Source organism: Sylvia atricapilla, chromosome 1 (assembly GCF_009819655.1).
Source record: "Sylvia atricapilla isolate bSylAtr1 chromosome 1, bSylAtr1.pri, whole genome shotgun sequence".
NCBI classification, from domain to species: Eukaryota; Metazoa; Chordata; class Aves; order Passeriformes; family Sylviidae; genus Sylvia; species Sylvia atricapilla.
In genome coordinates, this window is record NC_089140.1 from 124362013 (window position 1) to 124375022 (window position 13010).

At 40.3% G+C, this 13010-nt stretch overlaps 1 protein-coding gene across 2 annotated transcripts in view; it reads right to left on the minus strand.

Moving 5' to 3' along the window:
* The window catches only part of PAG1 (phosphoprotein membrane anchor with glycosphingolipid microdomains 1), a 102553-nt gene that overhangs the window by 27187 nt on the left and 62356 nt on the right, over positions 1 to 13010 (minus strand). The window lies entirely within an intron of this gene.

A 13010-nucleotide genomic window follows, 5' to 3' on the forward strand; every position in this document is an offset into this window, starting at 1 on the left:
ATCTACGAGCTGGGTACTGCCCCCCTCAGCACACCCAAACCCCTCACTGCCTCATCCTGACACACAGCAAATACAATTATAAGATCTAATCAACTGCAACTAATGTATTCTGAAAGTCTTTACAGCTAATGAAAACCAGGTCTTTCCCTTCTTCATTTAATTGAGATGTTTGGTTCACGCACCGTGGAAAAGAAACCCTCCATAAAGCTGTGTATGAATATTGCATTTACATATCCAGCCTGTCACAGTATTGAGCTCTTTCCTGGCTGCTGGCTATTACATGGTAGGAAACTATCTGTGAAGGGAAATGGACTTCAGAAAATAAATACTTTCTCACACTGTTTCAAGGGAAATCTCCAGTTTCAATGTCATCTACTAACTACCACTTTGTAGTCTGAACTTGGCATAAAAAAAGCATTTCCTTAACATGAATAAATCATGATCCCTAGTAAAAAACCCTCCTCTCGCATTAAAGCAAGAATGAGAAGACAGAATTTGGCCTACAGCTTGTAAACTCAAATTTGTTGAATAACAAATGACCAAAGGAGATCCCTTTCCCCCCCTTCCTCAGGTGTTCTTGTTGCCTGTTGGCATCAGTTTTTCTGCAGTGTAAGCATCACTAATACATTGAGACCTCCCCTGCCTCTATGCTTTCCTGTGTTATCTTTAGCATTATTTTCACAGAAAGCTCTACAATATGGGCAGCCCTGCAGAGAAAAAGATAAATCCATCATACCTCCTGCAAAAAGTTTTGCTACTACCTTGAGTTACAAGCTGCCAAAGCACAATGACAGAGAAGCAATGGCTGGTAGGCAGGATAAGCAGGGCATTGCATCACTTCATGCAATCAATAACCAGCTTTTTCCAGGTTTCTCTGCTGTGCTGACCCAAATATTACTTCTTCCCCACACAACACAGTCTTGTTAAGGTTTTTAAAGAGAAGAATAAGACTGAGATTTGATGAAAGCCTGTCAGGATACAGGATAACTGCTCTCCAGGGACAGGAGAGACAGTCCAGACAGACCAGCTAGGAACAGTCTTTCAGCAGTGATGTACGAGGGAAGAGCAGATAGCAAGCTCAAAACCTTTGTCTGACTGATCAGCAGTAAGCACGAGTCATTCCCATTGCAGCTGAGAGGAGTCTTCCAGCTGTGGAGACGTGAGCACAGCAGGCCTGGGCCCACATCCAAATGCACACTCACCACAAGAGCAGGTCCTGCCTCCACTCCTGCATGGCCAGGAAGCCTCCACCTCTGTTATCCTGCCGCCTCTCAAACCTTGTTCTTCCTTCCACAACTGCCTTCTCCTCCTTTCCAAAGGCCACACCAGTGTTGTCCCAGTGTCACAGGTCCATGAGCTGCCATCAGCTCTGCATCCACCTTGAGGCTCAGTGCTTTCAGCACATAGCACCCTGACTATTCACTGAATACTTCCCAACTGCAGCAGTCCTTTTGGTTTATCACTTCTCCCTTTGAATTATTTCTCTGTAATAATGTACCAATCAAACGCCCACAGAAATGCTTTATTAAACTGCCAGTAATGACAACAACATGTATTGATTACTCTGGTTATGACCTATCAGGATGCCCAAGTGGTGAAAAAAGGGCAGGTCAGGAATACAAAGAGCAGATCTGAGAAATATATGAAAATATTCTCTCAGAGAAAGAATGGAACTGTAAGAATTAGGCAATAAAGAGCTCACCTAAAATGTGTTAAATGCCTAAGAACTATACCAGAGACAAACATGCACAACAATGAGTAGTCAGCTGAAGTATATATACAGCTACAGTATACCACATCCCACCCAGTAATTTCAACAGCTACTTATATTTTAAAATTTACCATTACACCACTGTTATAATACCCTGTTCAGGTTCCATTTTCCTGAACCAATGAGACTAGATTTCATCTGCTTTATTCTTTGGGAAATGTGCCATGCTCAGGCCTCTTATAATACCTCCTGAACATGGTTCATTTTAAAGGATAACCTAATGCTATATGGCGAAAAAAGCTTTTTTTTGATCTTTTCATCACTTTGGGGCAGAGTATTATTGCAAAGCAATCAGATCCTGCATAAGGAAACAGTTTTCAAAGAAACCATTCATAAGTCAAGAGAGTGACCATTAGTTATTGAATGCTGAAACATTTACAGTTTGATTTGATGGCAGTGACAGTAAATTCATTTTTCTTTTGGTTGAAAATTTTTCTTGACTGCAATGAACACCTGAATGCAAACTGCCTGAAGAACAAAGGTCATCTAGCTCTGCATTTACTTAGATTCAATATCAAATGTATGTGCTACTTTCAGAAAAACAAACATGTCATCTTTTAGATGAATGAATTTTTTGAATTTTCAGCTGACTTGAAATATATAATTGCAGATGTTAGTTTGGGGCAGTTGGTAAACTACATGCTTTGCTACGTATTTCCATGAGTTATTCAACCAACAGGAGAATTGCAGGGACTTAGTTCATCTGGAAGAAAGCAAAAAACAACAGAAAGACTCATCACCCTACCCCAGTTTCACAAGTATAAAAATAGCAGGTGGTACTAACAGATATTATGTGGGTAAGAATGAGAACTAGATTGGCGTTGGAGACTTTATTCTTAGAAAATCCCTCCTTTTGGATGTTACAGGCATGCACTGACCCAAATAGATCATGGCTCCCATCATTCCCCAGTGCATGCAAACAGATAAAATGCTGACATGCACCAAAAAGGTTTGGGGCAAAAAAAGCAAGCACAATCTGCACGGAAACTGCCAAAAAAAGAAAAAGCACAGCAGCTGGTACACAACTGCTAATAGGCAAAGACAGCACTGCTGGCAAATGCAGGTGAAGCGAAGGAAAGGAAAAGGCAAAATGATCTTGGGAAATGATGTAGGCCCAAAAGAGATGGAGAAAACAAGCCAGTTACCATAGAGTCTCTACTGCTGTCTCAGAAGGACAGTAATTTCAGCCATTTCAGGATACACAATTTTTTCCACTGGGCTGGTGCTGCCTAGTGATCAAGCCTCAGGGCCACTGACGTCCCTCTGGAGCAGCTTTCTGCCTCGGCTTGTTTGGCCAGGGGCCATTTGTGGCTATGCAGATAAGGCAGGATGACAGGGAGACCACAGATCAAACCCACAGTGTGTCTCACCAGCTGAGTTACAGAGCACAGCACAGCAGGAACACGTACAGAACTACAGTTTCCTCTCCTTCCTTCCTCAGCCCTTCCATAGCTTTTTTTATTTTCTCCCAACAAAGCCCCAGGCAGCTCTGCAGGCTCAGTGAGATGTCACACTAGTGACAGGGTGTGTGGGAGTGACCTCCCCGTTGCGAGGTGGTGAGATGCCCAGGGCATGTCTGTGGGAGTGACGTGTCTCAGCCTCCTGTGTTTCCAGGGGTACCAGGCAATGGAGCCCCACAAGATGCAGATAACCAACCCAGGGGAATGCCATTTAGTTACCTGAACACTGGCAGCTGGAACCACCTGAGCTGCCTAAAGGCATCCAGGATGTCTGGTATTATGCAGATATGTCCACGGAGATGAACAACTTGATGCATGACCTGCAGGAGATTTGTGCCCCTTCTGGAGGGGCAGATGGATGCCAAAGGGCACAGTTTATGGCATTTCAAACACCATTCAATGCCCTCTCTTTAGGCAGATAAAACTTGCACCTGGGTGAGGTTAGCAGACATGGCACAGGACCAACTCTCATGCTCCTCAAATAGCTATTAAGAAACTACAGAAAAGGTACCAGGGCATCTCAAATGGCACCAGCTGCTTCTGCATAAGTAGCTGAAGGGGCTCTGACTGCCACTGACTATAATGGGGCCTGAAGGTGCCTTGAAGATGCTTGCCTCAATTTAGGAGTTTTCATTTGCACTTGAATCTCCAACCAGTAACATCATGCTTCACTATTACACAGGCACAAACATCTTCCTCTAAAATAATTTCCTACACAAAGCTGAATGCTCTTAGCACTAAATCCTTCTCAGAAAGCCCAAAAGGATTTATTCAGGGATGAAATGTTTTAGTCTAATATCAAAACCCCCACTTTTCTCCAAGTAAAACAATGCCAGAGCATCACACTCCTTCCAGTTGGCAGGACACAAAATTAATGTCCAGACTTTCACAAATGTTCACTATCACAGAGCCTGTGATGTTTCATTAACTGATGGTGCTTAGGACTTTGGGTGAAAAGAAAAGAAGCAAATAAAACAACACAAATCTAGTCATCATATGAATATTTAAGACCCCTCTGCTGGAGCATCAATGTGTGGGCTCATATCAACATTGTGTTTAATGTCCCTATGCAGCTACTGAACACATGTGTAAGCATAAATTAGCAAACAACTATCAAAAACCTCTATTCAGGCAAAAAAAAAAAAAAAAGTTCTTTTCCCTTTATGAACATTTTTAAACAAAGTGCTCTTTTTTTCCTGTAATTTTTCCTCATTAAATTTTATGTTACTGCAAAGAGACGGAAGGCAGGGAACTTCTGGCCCAATTTTGTTCCCAATTGCTCTTGTATAGTAACTGGAGGCAGAATTTTGTTCTCTCTGTAGAATTACGTACAATTGTAGATTTCCTTTATTTAATGCAACATTAACATACAGATATACAGACTCAAATATTAAAACTAAATTACAGGCAACACTTCTCCACTTAGCTCATATAAAGTAGAATATATAATTAAGCCTCTTCCTATCCAGTTAAACAGACCAGCAACTTTTCTAAGCTATGAGAAAATGCTGAGATGTTAAGAAAAAAAATATTTCTGCTGCAACAGAAAGTTTCCAGGAATCTCAAAAATTTCAAGTCCAGTCATGGACTTCTTTTGTAGGATAATCTTGCTCTGTCTTTAATACTGGTGTGCTGCTACTAATAAAATAGCTAAGTGTCCTGCAGTTAGTGCTGAGGACTAGTTACTATTTTCTGGAAGTAAGTTGCAACTGAAAACATCAGCCTTCAAAGTATATCTGCCAAGATTGAGTCTCTTCCCAGAGTAAATCTATTACATGTCAGTAAATAGATGAGATATAATAAGTAGGAGCTCTGCAGAGTGTAATCAGCATTGCCACCATATTAAGAGGCTTATGGCAATGTTACTTAGCAGTATTTGTTTTAAAGTCTCAGCGGCTTGTCCTGCCAAACGTTTTGTGTAAAACCATCTGCCGAACAGGCAGAATCGATCTCCGAGTGTGTCCTGCTTGGTTTGTAAATTTACCTACTGTGACTAAGTACATAACTCATTATTAAAAACAGTCAGACCTGGTCTTTCCTGAGGGTAAACTAATGTTTCTCATCATCCTTAAAAAAACAGCATGCAACATGAGATAAGGAATCAGCAAGGCATTTAAATAGGAGCTGATATTTGAAAGAATCACTCCTGTGGCCTGAATCAACATGCAAACACGGACTCCCAATCATCTTCAGAAGATAATTATAATTCATAATTGGCACTTTAAAGCGTTTTCTCGGAGCTGTGCAAATATTGACTAATTAGCCACACCAGAAGCCTGTGGGGTGGGCAAGCAGGTACCCTAATCCTCTTTTTATCTGAGTGAATTGCTGGGAATAAACCACAACCTTCACCTGCTGCAGGGAATGACAAGGTGGGGAGGTTCCAGCCCCATTCCCTACACCCAGCCCGCACTGCTCCCACCACTGACAGTTTTCCTCATCCAGAGAGGGGATGAGATGAGCTCTATACTAGCAGAGCTCTGGAAATAGGGACAGACCTCAGTTCGTTAGCTAAAGTCCCTTCAAAAGGTCTAGGTATTCGGATATCAAACTAAAGCCTGAGGATTTGATCCAAGTACATGCAGTATTTAAATGAGGATGGTAGTCTCTTCTGCCAAGGAACATTTAAACAATGATACTGCACCATTATGGCTTATTCCTGGAAATAAAGTATTACACTGGTACTTGTAACTAAATAGAAGGAAAAGAGCTCTATAGGTATGGAGTAAGACACTTCTTTATTTAAAATTCAGAGAAATCTTGTTATTCAGTGTGTGCCCAAATTAGGCTGAAGAAAGTGTGGTGTCCTGTTAGAGCCTCCAAGAGGCTCTACCTTCACCATGCAATAAAATGCACCAGGAAAACAATATCTTCAAGATGGGTCTAAAAATGGACATTGGAGGCCACAGCAGCTAGAAATGAATACTGAAACATCCTCCATTCAATCCAGCTCTTTAATTAAGTTTCCTGTAGGAAAGCAATGATTAGTCATTAGTATCTCAGTTTTTTTGGTTTAAACCAGCAAGCACTAATGATGGCTTTATTCTAGAGCTTTGTTACGAATCACCACATCAGGGGCACAAACAGGTCTTTTCCAAATAACTGTATTATTACAAGCTTACAACATACACAAGATATGCAACAAGAACCATTTTTATTTGGAGTAATCCTGCTTTGTCTATTGAAATAATTGGTATTGTGTCTAATTTCAGCTACAATCTCTTTAGGGCAAAGATTGTGTCCCTGTGGTTTTGTAAAGCCTCATTCACAGTAATAATGTGTATAAATTAAATAAATAATGAGAAATTATGAACTATGGGAATTTATTCTGCATTTATCAGGAATTCACAAGTGAGGATTTACATTTTTTAATTGATTTTTTAAAGATCTTCCAGATATCTGGTTCTCTCCTGTTTTAGAAATTGGGAGATGCCTTTCAACTGCAGCAACTATTTAGGTAAGAATAATAACAGGAAAAAAACAGGTTAGTGTGGTGACTGGTTGAATAATAAATCCAGAATTATTCCACTCTGAAGCTAATTCTCCTGCATGGTTCATGTATAACAGCTTCTGAGACAAGCAGTTTTCATCCATGGTAAAGTGCATTAAGATGATGGTATTTTAACTACTGCATTAATTATCTACTCTGAGCAAGGCTAGACAAAACAAATAGTAGGAATAGAACAGAACTGGATGCCTTAGTGAGCAAAATTCATTCAAAAATGCTCAGACCAGAAGAGTGAGATAGATTGTGGCTCAGGCTGCATATGATAAAAAAGGCTTCTGTGCTCAGAAGGTTTAGAGAATCATTAAACAATTCAACAAAAAATAGTATTTTATACATTTGGCACTCCCACCCACTCATCCCACATGAGTCCCTAAATGCTGGAGCAGGGGCTGGGGGATCATGGCCACAGCAAGAAACACACCCTCCACAGTAATGAAACAGCCTTAAGCCAAAGCAAATCTGTGCTAAAGCTCTGTGTGTGCTATACCAATTTTGTGTGGTGTGCACTCAGTTTTTCCTTTTCAGGAGGAAGAGAAGGGGGGGGTGGAAAGCAAGAATTTTTATCTCAGTAAAGAATAATGTTCATGCAAAAAAGCATTCAGCTTGCTCTGAGGATTCCATGAGCAGCTCAAAGGACCTCAGGAATCTGCTAGGCTCCCACACCTGGACCTGGCAAGTCAGTAGGAACAGAGGGTGACTTGGGTCTGTAAGAATAAAAGACAAACACTAGTGTGAGTGCCTCCTTCCAGGTACTCCAGTGTACACCTACAGTAGGTAAAAACAGCAAGAAAGTAAAAAAGTCAGCTGTGTTATTAGAAATGTTAATTGTCCTTGGCTGCCCTTTTGCCCTTAAAGACCTGCAACTTCACAAGCCTGTAAGGTGAGAGGTGTGGTCCCCACAGCCTGAGCATGTAATTACAGGTGGACATGCCCATCCTTCAAGATGTCAACCCAAACTCATCAAATGCATACTTTTTCTCACTTTCCTTTTTGGTTAACAGAACTAAAACCTGCAAAAGGAACAGCATGTGAAGTCAACTCAGTACTCTAAGATGGAAAATGCATTGATCTGCACAGAGTTAATAACATGCCTTAAAACAGCCATTCACCCTCAAAAGGCATTAGCATGAATAGCAGCTGCTTATGCTCTGAGTGCAGATGAATATTGGAAAGAGGTGCTGAGAGGCTTTGTCCTAGAATTACACGTCACTGGTTTAAGCATGATGTGTGGAAATTATTTTAATTGCCCATATTAGTCCAGGGCTGAAATGGTCTGGTATTGTTAGGAGTGATGCAAATGCCTTTCTCTGGTCAGGGTGTTGTTTGAGAAGAACATGTATGTTACCTGAATGTCTAGAAAGCCTCATCATCACAACAAGAAACTAAAAAAACCAAAAGACCCCAATAAAATAGCTTCAGAAAATATTAGCTAGTTAATGACAGTTTTTGACTGTCTAACATAAAGATCCAATTTCTTGCAAGTATGAGCACTGAAAGAGCAAGAGCTGTTATTTTTGAGATAAATGTTACAGTTCAAATGTCACAGACTATATTACAGACATTCACAATTGGCTCTGAGATTTAGGAAAAAAAACAACTTACACTGTTCTATGAAGGTTGGCAATGATCACAGTGCTAATGACCATGAGAGAAATACGAGATTTTTTTTTTTTAGCATCATTATCAGTGGCCTTGAGTGCTAATCAAAACAAGGACTATAATGCCTGCTTTAATGGGGTTTGTCTCAGTAATGCTCCTAAACGGAATAAACTATATTAAATCCAGACAAGCTACAAAGAGAGACAAATGGCAAAACAATACACTGAAAACTTAAAGATTCTTTTAATCTATTATTAACTGAGTTACCATCCATGACAGTCACAGTTAACTGTGGTTTTGTAATCCATTTGCTGAATTGTCAACTAAAATAGAAATGTTGTTGTCCTTCTGTTTAAAACAACAGACTAAATAATGCCCAAATCAACCCACAAAATGGCCTGGCAAAGAACATATAGAACAGGCTGCCTGTCTATTTTCCTCTTTAAAATTCAGGAAAGCAGCTCCTCAGGAGTTTTTTTTTTAAGGTAGAGGGAATCTGACCCCACTGGGTGGAGGTAGTGCTGCATGCAAGCTGAGGTTCTGTGCACCACAACAAGGATGCCCTGGGAAGACAAAAGGCCCCACATTCTCCCTCACTGACCCAGTGCTGCAGGGACAGACATTGATACCCAGGCTTTGGGTCATCCTCCTAGTGTTTACAGGAAGAGGTACTGAATGCCAGGAAGATTAATTCATTGCCATCCTCCTCCTCCGCCTTGTTCCTTTGGCTTTGCTCATCCCTCCTCTGTGTATGCTGACCAAATGCATGGACATGCTGAATTCCTTCAGCTTGATACCTCAGAGGATCAGTTATATTGGATTCCTCAAAAGGAATTAAATTCCTCAAATTCCTCTCATGCATCCATTTTGCTGTATTTCTCACACTGTGATGGAAGATGTGTAGCAGCCGGGGGTGGGGGGGATGCAGACGATAGCATTTTGGGCAGATCCTTCAGGAAGAGGTGACAATTTACTGATAAAATGAGAGCCAAGGTATAGAGGTAGTGACACTTCTATGTCCATTTAGATGCAAGAGTGAAATATTTCCAGGGGTCCAGTTTTAAAAGGATGGATTAGCTCTTTGTTCATGGTGTACATAAAATGTAGGATCATGCATCTTATCTCAAAGAAATTTTCAATAAAGGTTTTACAAACTGAAGCTGTAGCTTAGGGAACATTAAAATTCATTCTGTAATTAATGAGTTCTCCCCAGTATCACAGAGAAAAAATTCCTATGGTTTTATTGCTTTTGTAAAATGCTTGTTCTCCAGCTCTGAAGGGACTGTGAAAGGTCAGAGGTGTTGAATATACATGATTTATAAAGTCCTCTGGGATGAGATGTGCTGTGTAAATAAAATATTATTAGAGCATATTCTCTTTAATTCCCATACACTGAAATGGAATTGGCTGTGCCACAAGAGAAAAACTAAGAACCCAAGTCAGTCTGATGACAGCAGATTGTCCAAGGCTACTGACAGTCCAAAGAGCACAACGATAAATTCATTTCAGACATACCTAATGCTGAAAGCTACTGCTATTCATCTGGAACTGGTTATATGTAGATATGAATGTGAAGATTGTTACATAGAAACGAATGAATAGGCAAAGGTTGTGGAGTGCTCTGTACATGATGAAAAAGGGGCTTCTGACAAAGCTGTAGGCACAGGAGCAGCCCCTGTAGCCCATCCACCTTCTGCAGAAACTCTGCCTTACACAAGTCTGTTCTCAAAGGTATGCCAGAGATGCTTGGGATGCCATGGTCCTCACGTGCTTTGTAAAGTCACACTCAGATGGCACTTTCAGCCTCAAAATACGCATCCTATTTACCTCTGGCTTTGACAGAGGCTTCCAAGTTTCCCTTGCAGATTTGAACCTTGAGATTTGTTCACCTCCAGCTATATCTATCCAAAGAGGCTTCCTAAAAAACAGTCTCTCAGAGAATTGGGTTGGAATAAGCTGAACTGGACTAGCAGTCCCCTTCCCTCTCAGGGAAGCATAAATTATACTTTCAACCCACTTATTGGGATTGATTCCAATTTCTCTTTTTCTTCTGTCCACAATAGCCTATACTTTAACACTGCAATAAATAATCAGTTTGAAGTAGATTTCAAAATATTTTAACAGCTGGAGCAATGACATTCTTACTCGACTTTACTATAAATGGAAAAATTCCCATTCCCCTCCATCAAAGACAAAGATTGCAGATAATACTCTGAATTCTTTTCAAAACCTTGGCCAAAAGACATCATCAGCACAGTCTGTTCCTCTTCATTATTATTCCCACTCTCAGATTCTTTTATCTAACTCCCTTCTGCCCCAAAGTTTACAATCTCCTTCTAAAAATTTTTCAACTGCACTTCCCTTCTTTTAAATTCCTCTCTCTCATCAGCTTTCAAATACTTGACTTCAGTTTAGAAAAATGATGCTGTGAATTAAGCACTACAGAGCAATCTGTTCCTACCTTGTTCCCTGTGCTAAAACACAGAGTGTAATTTTAAGGTTGTTTTTTTTTTTTAAGGCACAATGCCCTGTAGCAAAAGTATATTAACATCCTGCTCATAAAGGAAAAAAATGAAGTTCTTACTTTTACTGTATTAAAGCTTTCCCATGAAAATTGATACATCTGTCTGAGAGATGAGATGTGGATTATCTGCATTCAAGAGAATAATTAAAAGAAGTTATTGCACAAAATGATTAGATTTTCTGGCAACATAAGTTTGATTCTGAGATAATGTGAAAGTTATTCTCATCTATTCAGAACACTTCTCCATCCACACAAGAGAGGCTCTTAATTTCCTCCCTAATTTTCTGCTGAAAAAAGCCATTGTATTTTCTCTTCACTGATGACGTTAATATTTGATTTCTTCTGCTTTCTTCAGATAATTTAATAGATAGATTTGCTCATTTGGCTATAGCTAAATTGCTGTAGTAGTGGCAGACAATGACACTTTTAAGGCTACATTATACATGATTAATCTTTGCTCCAACTGAGACTATTTATCATCTGGGGCTACCCTTCCTGTTTGTCTTTTCCTTTTGTTTTCATTTCTGCTTTCCTATCAAGGAGAACAAAAATCATTATGCGTTTTAACCTAGGGAATGACATTTGTAGCTCTGAGGCCTATGTGTAACTGTAAATTTCCAGCTGTTGGAAAAAAGAAAATACCAATGTGAGGCAGATGCTAATATTTTATCCATTGTTGGGTAATATAAGCAAAAATCAACCTTGAAAAAATCCCCCAGCTATTCCAATAATGAAAGCTTACTGGCTTGGCCATTTACATGTGCCTGTGCCTTCAGAAATGAGATCTACCTAGTTTCTTGCAATCAGTTGAGTCTAGACAAATCCTCTGTGTAATTTCTTCCTCTTCTGATATTAACAATTCAAGGGCTAGAACATACAGCCAATGAAATCATCTCCAGATGTTTCTTCTGCTTAGTGATCTGATGCATGCCCGAAGATCATTACTGCACAATGAAGTCAGGTGGAATCTGGAGGATTTGGATCCTGTGCTGTTTTTCAGGACCACATTCAGTGCCAAAAGTTAACCATTGTGTTGGTTTCTATCAAGCACCACTTGAACGTAAATCATCACACACTCATGAAGCCAGTTTGGACAGAATGGATGAGCAACCACTCTGAGCTCCCCAAGAACTCTGCTTTGCTTTGAATCCACTGGCTGAAAAAACACAGCACATATGTGAATGCAATAAGGTGCTTCTTGCTGAATCTAGTATTTTGTTCCTCCTACATCTTCTAACCCTTGAAAACTTCTGAATTGACTATCCTGGCACAGTGAACACAGCCTGTAGTCTGTGATATGGAGAAGCCATGGCTATTCAGAGCATACAAGTTGAGGTTTCCCTCCAGAGAGTTTCCAGCCTTGTTTAACCCTCACCCTAGCACATCTCTTATCATCTTATCTCTCTCATCTCCCATCATCCTCCCCACAGACCTGGATCCCCATGAATCCTGAAAAGTCCTTCATTCTAGCATTAATACAGCAGGCAACTTCCGAATGCCTTGTGTCAGGCACATTTGTGTTTGTAATTCTTTCACACTAGGCAATTCATTAAGGGCTCTGTTTTGATTACCAAAATGTGTGAACACAATTTTGTATCTCATCTATACAGGGTCACTCCTATGTCAGCTCGTTTCTGACTGTGACAGTCTTTTCCCATCCTAAAGGCAAACAGTGTTTACATTTGGGTTCGTTACAATATTTACATTACACATTCAAATGATGCATTTTCCCAGTGACAGGGCTCTCCCTGGTATTTCCTCCTGTACCTACTATGCAGCGGAAATGATCAAGATGCATATTCTGGGTGTCTCTAACAAGCGATTAAGGAAACATGCAGCACAGCTGTACTATACTAATGCTGCTAGACTTTGCAATAGGCATGCAGACTGTGTGAACTGCCTAGCATGAAAGCCTGTCTTTTAGGACCCCAAATCAGAAGAGTTCCACATTTCCTCATCAATTTATTTCAAATAGATTCTTCATTTATTGACAGATTATTTGGTCACTCAGTGCATGAGGTAGATTAAAACATAAGTCCTGGGAGAGGAGGTGAGAATGGTGCTGTTTGTTGATTATGAGTCTGCCTGCAAATAAAAGGCTCGAGTGCACTGTGTCTGCAGGGGAATAGAGATGATGGGGACTGCTAC